Source organism: Manis pentadactyla, chromosome 5 (assembly GCF_030020395.1).
Source record: "Manis pentadactyla isolate mManPen7 chromosome 5, mManPen7.hap1, whole genome shotgun sequence".
In the NCBI taxonomy this organism is placed as follows: Eukaryota; Metazoa; Chordata; class Mammalia; order Pholidota; family Manidae; genus Manis; species Manis pentadactyla.
In genome coordinates this window covers 167,982,630-167,988,865 of record NC_080023.1, presented here as the reverse complement: position 1 = coordinate 167,988,865, position 6,236 = coordinate 167,982,630, and positions in this window count along the sequence as shown.

Genomic DNA, 6,236 nt, shown 5'->3' with positions numbered 1-6,236 from the left:
CAAGCACTAAGATTCAGTAGTGCACACTATAGATACTACAATCAATATCCATTCTGGGCTAGATAGTTACTACTATATTAGCCAGAAAAAAAAAGTCTGTTGGGGACAGAGAAGTAATAAAAGACTCCTTAGAGCAGTCACAGATAAAAGTATTTTTTTAATGTGATCAATAACTTTATTTTCCTTAAAGTTTGCCCACCACTAGACTTTTAATTTGTGACTATCTTTGAGGAAAGGGTATTAGAATTAATCAACTCATATGTGGCAGAAACTATAACATAAGCACAAATTCATAGCTAAAATAATTTAACATATTGTATGGCAAGTGAGAAGTGTGTCTCCCCCGAGAGAACAGGAACGCAGCGAGATGAGAAATAGCAGCTGATCCCAAGGACTGGGATGCACTGGAGACATCCAGCCCAAAAGGCAGCTGCTACTCACATCAGCTTAGATGAAAGATGAGCCAGAAAATCCAGATTTTTAAATGCTAACTCCATTTTTTAAACATGGACTGGACAAAATAAAACAAGTATATGGGCTGACTTCTGCCGTCAACTTCCCAGCTGGTGCAGGGGTGGCTCAGTGTTTGGTGGATTTGTGCTGCTATCTGGTGGTGGAACATGGCAGGTGGCAGTGTGGGACAGACAGGTGGGTTTCCGGCTTGACTGGAAATGTTATGCATCCACCCTGCTTGCTTCTCCATAGAGGAGGTCTGGGCAGGGCACCTATTCCAACTTTAACCCCAGCCTCTATTGATAAACTGAAAATTTTCACTACCCTTTTAAACATTATTTTGTAATAGGTAATGCATGTAAGATAAGGAATATAAATACAGAAAGGTCTAGAGCAGGGGTCAGCTGACTGCAGCCAGTGAGCCAAATCCAGCCCACCTGTTTTTCTATGACCCGATGAGCATTTTGTTAAATGGTTGGGGGGAAAAAGAATATTCTCTAACACCTGAAATTCAAATTTTGATGTTGGTTGTAAAGTTTTATTGACACACAGTCATACCCATTCATTCATATATTGTCTATGGCTGCTTTTTCAATATAGCAACAGAGCTGAGAGACCACATGGCCCACAAAGCCTAAAATATTTACTATCTGGCTCTTTACAGAAAAAACGTACCAACTCCTGGTGTAGAGTGAAGAGTAAATTGTTGCCAACTCAGGTTCCCCTGAGCCTTCAGTTCTTCTCCCCAGAGGCCATCATTTTGACAAGACCCTTGCAAGTCCCGTATATGGGCATAGAGGTATGTCTGTCCCCACTTTTCATACAATAGTTAGAATATTGTATACACAGTTCTGCAACTTGCCTTTGTCACTCGATATATTTTGGAGTCAGGGTTATTTCAATGCTGATTTTTTACATCTGTAGCATTCCAACTTCAAAATGGCCCCTTTTTTTTAACTTGTCTCTTGTTTTCATTCTTAAGTAATACAGACTTTATTCTTTGCTCATAAGGGCCAATAGACATGATGGGTCAATTTCTAGGAATCAAATTACTGGGTCAAGGGAGTTTGTATGTTAATACTTTGTGCCCATTTAAACCTTCACAACTTTTGAGAGAACTGGTTTCCCCAAATCCTTGTCAACACATTGTCTTATCTAGTGTTTTGTCCTTTGCCAATCTGATAGGTGGTTTTAATTTGCATTTCTTTAACTGTCATTTATTGAATCTAAGATACCATTGATTGTAAGATGCATCCTCATTTCAGAGATGTTTGAATATAAAAATTTGCATCTTAGAATCATTGAAATACAATATGTTAAATGAGATTGGGTATATTACTCCATTTCCTTACTGCAATTGCTTATTGTGGATATGTCCTTTTCCTATTTTTCTCGGGAGACAGTGCAGTAGTGGTTAAGAGCTTAGTGTTCAAATCCCAGCTCTGCTACTTAAAAGCTTGTGACTTTGGGCAAGTTAACCTTTCTGTGTCTGTTGCCTCATCTCTAAGATGGGATAATGTACCTACCTCAGAGTGTAGTTGTGAAGATTAAATTTATACAAAACACTATGTTCCTGGGACATAGTAAATGTTGCATAAATGTTTGCTATAATTATCATCTTTCTTTTGGGTTGTTTTTCTTTTTTTCTTAATGAGTTGCAAGAACTCTTTATACATTAAGGAAACTCATCCATTTTATTCACAACCCCCCCCCCGGACTCCTGGTTTTGATTTTTTTCCCTGACCACAAAAGTAACAGATGATATAAAATTCAGACATCACAGAAATAAATTGTATAGAAAGAACCCAATGGAAACAACCCAGATGTCCATGAAGAGAAGACTGAGTAAATGAATTGTACTATGACCCCCTACGCACCCACTCCCGTCCCTTTTTGGTTGTCTATTTTAGCAGCTACATCAAACATTAAATATACCATGCTTCACAGCCCAGGGGTCATACTCCATGTATGTGCCATGAAATGCCACAAGCAAATGTGTCTCACACACCCCATCAACCACAGACCCCTCGGGATTCTACTCTGTCTTCTGGGTGCCCTTGACTCTTTCTGTCAATAGTTGGTTAGCTTTACTTTCTCTAATGTGTATTATAAAAGGGATAGCATGAGATTGGGGTTTTTTCTTAACTATAAATTGGAAATAGAAACATTAAATTATGTAATGTTACCTACAACCTTGTTACTCAGAGTGTAGTCTGGGGAGCAGCACCGGCATCCCCCTAGGGCTTGTGAGAAATGCAGTGTCAGTACACACACACAGTCAGCATTTTAGCAAGATTCCTGGTGGTCTGTGTGCACATAAGAGTTTGAAAACTATTGCTCTAAAAATAATATTGTAGGTTTTATAAAGTATATTGTATTTTTTACATTCTGAATATACTTCTTCAAACTATTCATATCTTTCACATCTTGAGAGTCTAAAACTGCTGCATGTTTTCCCACCTTTTTGAGAACAGTTTTTAAATAAACACTGTGGAACAGTCCCCACCTATATGACTCTTGACTGGAACACTGCCATCTTCCAGTATCTATTAGGTATTAGGTATGGTATTGGCTGAGATAACAAAAACTTAGCTTCAATTGCAGCTTAAGCCATAAAGAGGGTTATCTTGTGTCTTCAGAAGCCTCTAGCTAACAGCCCCGGGATTCCATTCAGCAGCTCAGCCACATAATCCAGGTTCTAGCTCTTGCCATCTTTCTGCGCTAACATCCTTAGCATATCAGCTTTTTGGCCTCAGGCTTTTGCCTAATGGTTTCATTATCATTGCCACAGCTCCAACCATCACAACCTCACATTACAGAAGGAGGAAAGGGGACAAAAAAGGCTTTCTTATCAGCTATTAACAGGGGAGGAAAACTTTCCAAACATGCTGCTTCCTCAACTCATTGACCAGAAAGAACTACGTCATAGGCTACCACTAGACCAATCACTGGCAAAAGGAAATGGTAGAGCCAATGATCGGCTTGGATTCGCACCTGGAGCTGGACCTTCCGCCTCCTAAACAAAATCAGCTGCTGTGAGCACAGGACAGGGTGACTGGACTGGCGTTGAACAGTATCCAACACAATTCCTCTCTGAACTCCCACCTCCAGTCTTGCTGCCGCCAAATTCAATCTCCTCAGAGGCAGCCAGGCTACACTTTGCAAAAAATGCAAACTCATGCACGATTTGTTCAAAACCTCCCAGGCAATAATACCTCCCCCTCACCACAGAGGAAACGGTACATGCTCCAGGGTTAGGAGAACTGGATTCCAAACCTGATTTGTTGTGTGACCCTGGGAAAGCATTCTAACACCCTGAAGCTTCAGTTTCCTCATCTGACAAACGAAGGTAATAGGTACTTGGCAAGGGTCATTGAGGATTTAATAGTAACAATAACAATAATGATAGCAGCCAGTACTTAAAACAGCACTCGCTCAGTGCCAAGCCCTTTTCTAAATTCTTTGGTTCTATGAAGCATTTAAATCTTCCCAACAATCTCATGAAACAGGACTCTCGTCCGCATAAGCTAAAGTTGCCGGCTCCAGCGCAAGCAGGCATCCCTCCGGGGACTGGCTATGACCTCGGTGGACTGGGGTGGAGCCTCTCCCGGGAGCTTGAGCGCGGGGAGGACTACAACTCCCAGCAAGCTCCGCGACGCCGCTGAACTGTAAATAATCAGCACGCCCCGCTGAACTGTAATAATCGGCATGCCCCGGGACATCCGTTTAACCTCTTCTTCCTGCGAGGCGCTCTGCGCAGCAATTTGCTCTATTGTCAATTTTGCTTGCTAGAAATTCCCCGCAAGAATCAAGGAATGTGTACGAGTAAACATTTATAAGGATCATGGATAAGAGGCTTGGGACCTAATTCTCATCCCTCCGCCTGTTAGCTCTGCGTCTGTTTTCTCATCTCTAAAATGGGGATACTCCTAGGATTTGCCACATGGAATTGTGAGAATTAAAAGCTGGATGTGACGACTTGGTAAATGTCAGCTCTTCTAGTCATTCTCCCCTTCTTCTTCAGTGCCAAAAGATTTTATCAAAACATTTTACCACAACAATTCTACCAGCCCTCTTTTCAGAAAGGGAAACTGATGCCAGGAGAGGTTCAAAACTCTTGCCTGAAGTCACACAGCAAAGTGAGTGAGGAAGGGCTCAAACCCAGAAAATTTCACTCCAGAGGTGAAAAGGGACTCACAAAGGCCCTTGCAGTGGGACCAGGGCCACCTCAGGAGCCCAAATGCCTCCCACTTGCTACCTGATACTTTACAGTGACCCAAAGTCCAGGGCAAATTCTTTCTGTGCTCTTCAAGGTGAATCTGAATCACATGATATGCAGACTAATACGAAGATGACTGCCTGTTGCCAGGGCTGAAAAGGAGACACACATGGCACTTTGAGAGTCAGTTGTACCTGTATTTGACCTCATTGGAGAAATAAGGGAAAGCTTCCCTGAGGGGGTGATGCTGGATCTGAGACCGAAGAGTGGAACCAGTACAGGCAAAAGCCCTGAGGAGGGAAAAGGCATGTGCTACAGAGGCCTTAAAAATGGCCAGTGACCCGGGAGTAGAGGAAGTCTCAGAGGTAGTGCCAGGAAGGGGGAAAGTAAGGCACCCAGGGCGCAAATTTTAGGGAAGCACTCACTTCCAGGGTCATGCAAGTAGAGCTGGGACCTGAGAGTGAAAACTTCCTTAAATTTGGTGCACTAGACAACTCACTTGCTTCATCCTTGTCCTGGCCCTGGACACAGGGCCTTGTGAAGAGGGTACCCATTCCATGGTTTGCCCTGGGGAGTCTGGCTTCTACTTGTTTCAGCAAGATTATATCAGGTCCCCATTCAGTCTGATGATTGTCTCTGTTATATTATTCTATGGTCACTCAGCTTATAAAGTCTGTATTTTGTCCCAAAGGAATGGTGAGTCACTGATTTAGCTGAAGGGTATTTAGAGATGACTCTGGCTGCCACACAGAGAACAGGCCATGGGACCAAGAATGAAGGCTGCTGGGGTCATCCAACAGAAGACCGGGCAGCCTACCCTAAGTCAGAGAAGTAAACAGTTGAGAAATGCTTAGGAGACATTACTATCAGAACAAGATGATGAATTGGATGTGCTGGGTGAGAGTTTCCACTTCCTTGTTCCTCTGTACTGAAAATCCTGGTCCTTCCTCAGCCAGTGTTTAGCTGTGTTACCTGGAGGCAGTCCCTTCATCTCTCTCAGCCTATTTCCACATCCAAGTATGGACTTCTCAGACCTTTATGATAAAGCAGGAATCGCTTCTGGAATTTAACATTTATTTGTAAACAGGTGTTCCCAGGGCCGTTCCACATGTTCCTGCCACCTCCCTCTCATCATTTAGGTCTCCCTTGAAATGTGACCACCTTAGGAGGTCCTCCCTGACTACCCCCTACAATCCCTTTCCTGGTTTACTCTCTATCCTCTCACAGTTATGTTCTTTCCTATTTACTTGTTTACTTGCTCTGTCTCCGACTAGAATGTAAGCCCATTAAGAGCAGAGACTTACCTCAGGGATATACTTGTATATCCACCCCTAGCACCCAGCACAGCCCCTGGCACATAGTAGGTGCTTGGTAAATATTTGTTTGGATGAATAAATGGATTGATGAGTGAGAAAGTGAATGAGTGAATGCTTTTTCTGACACTTCAATGTCCCCAAATCATTTAGCTGCCCCATACAATCCTCCTCTGGCCAGGCACCATCGACCTTGGAAGCAAGACGATTTGGCCTGGGTTCAAATACTGACTCAGCCACTTAAACATATG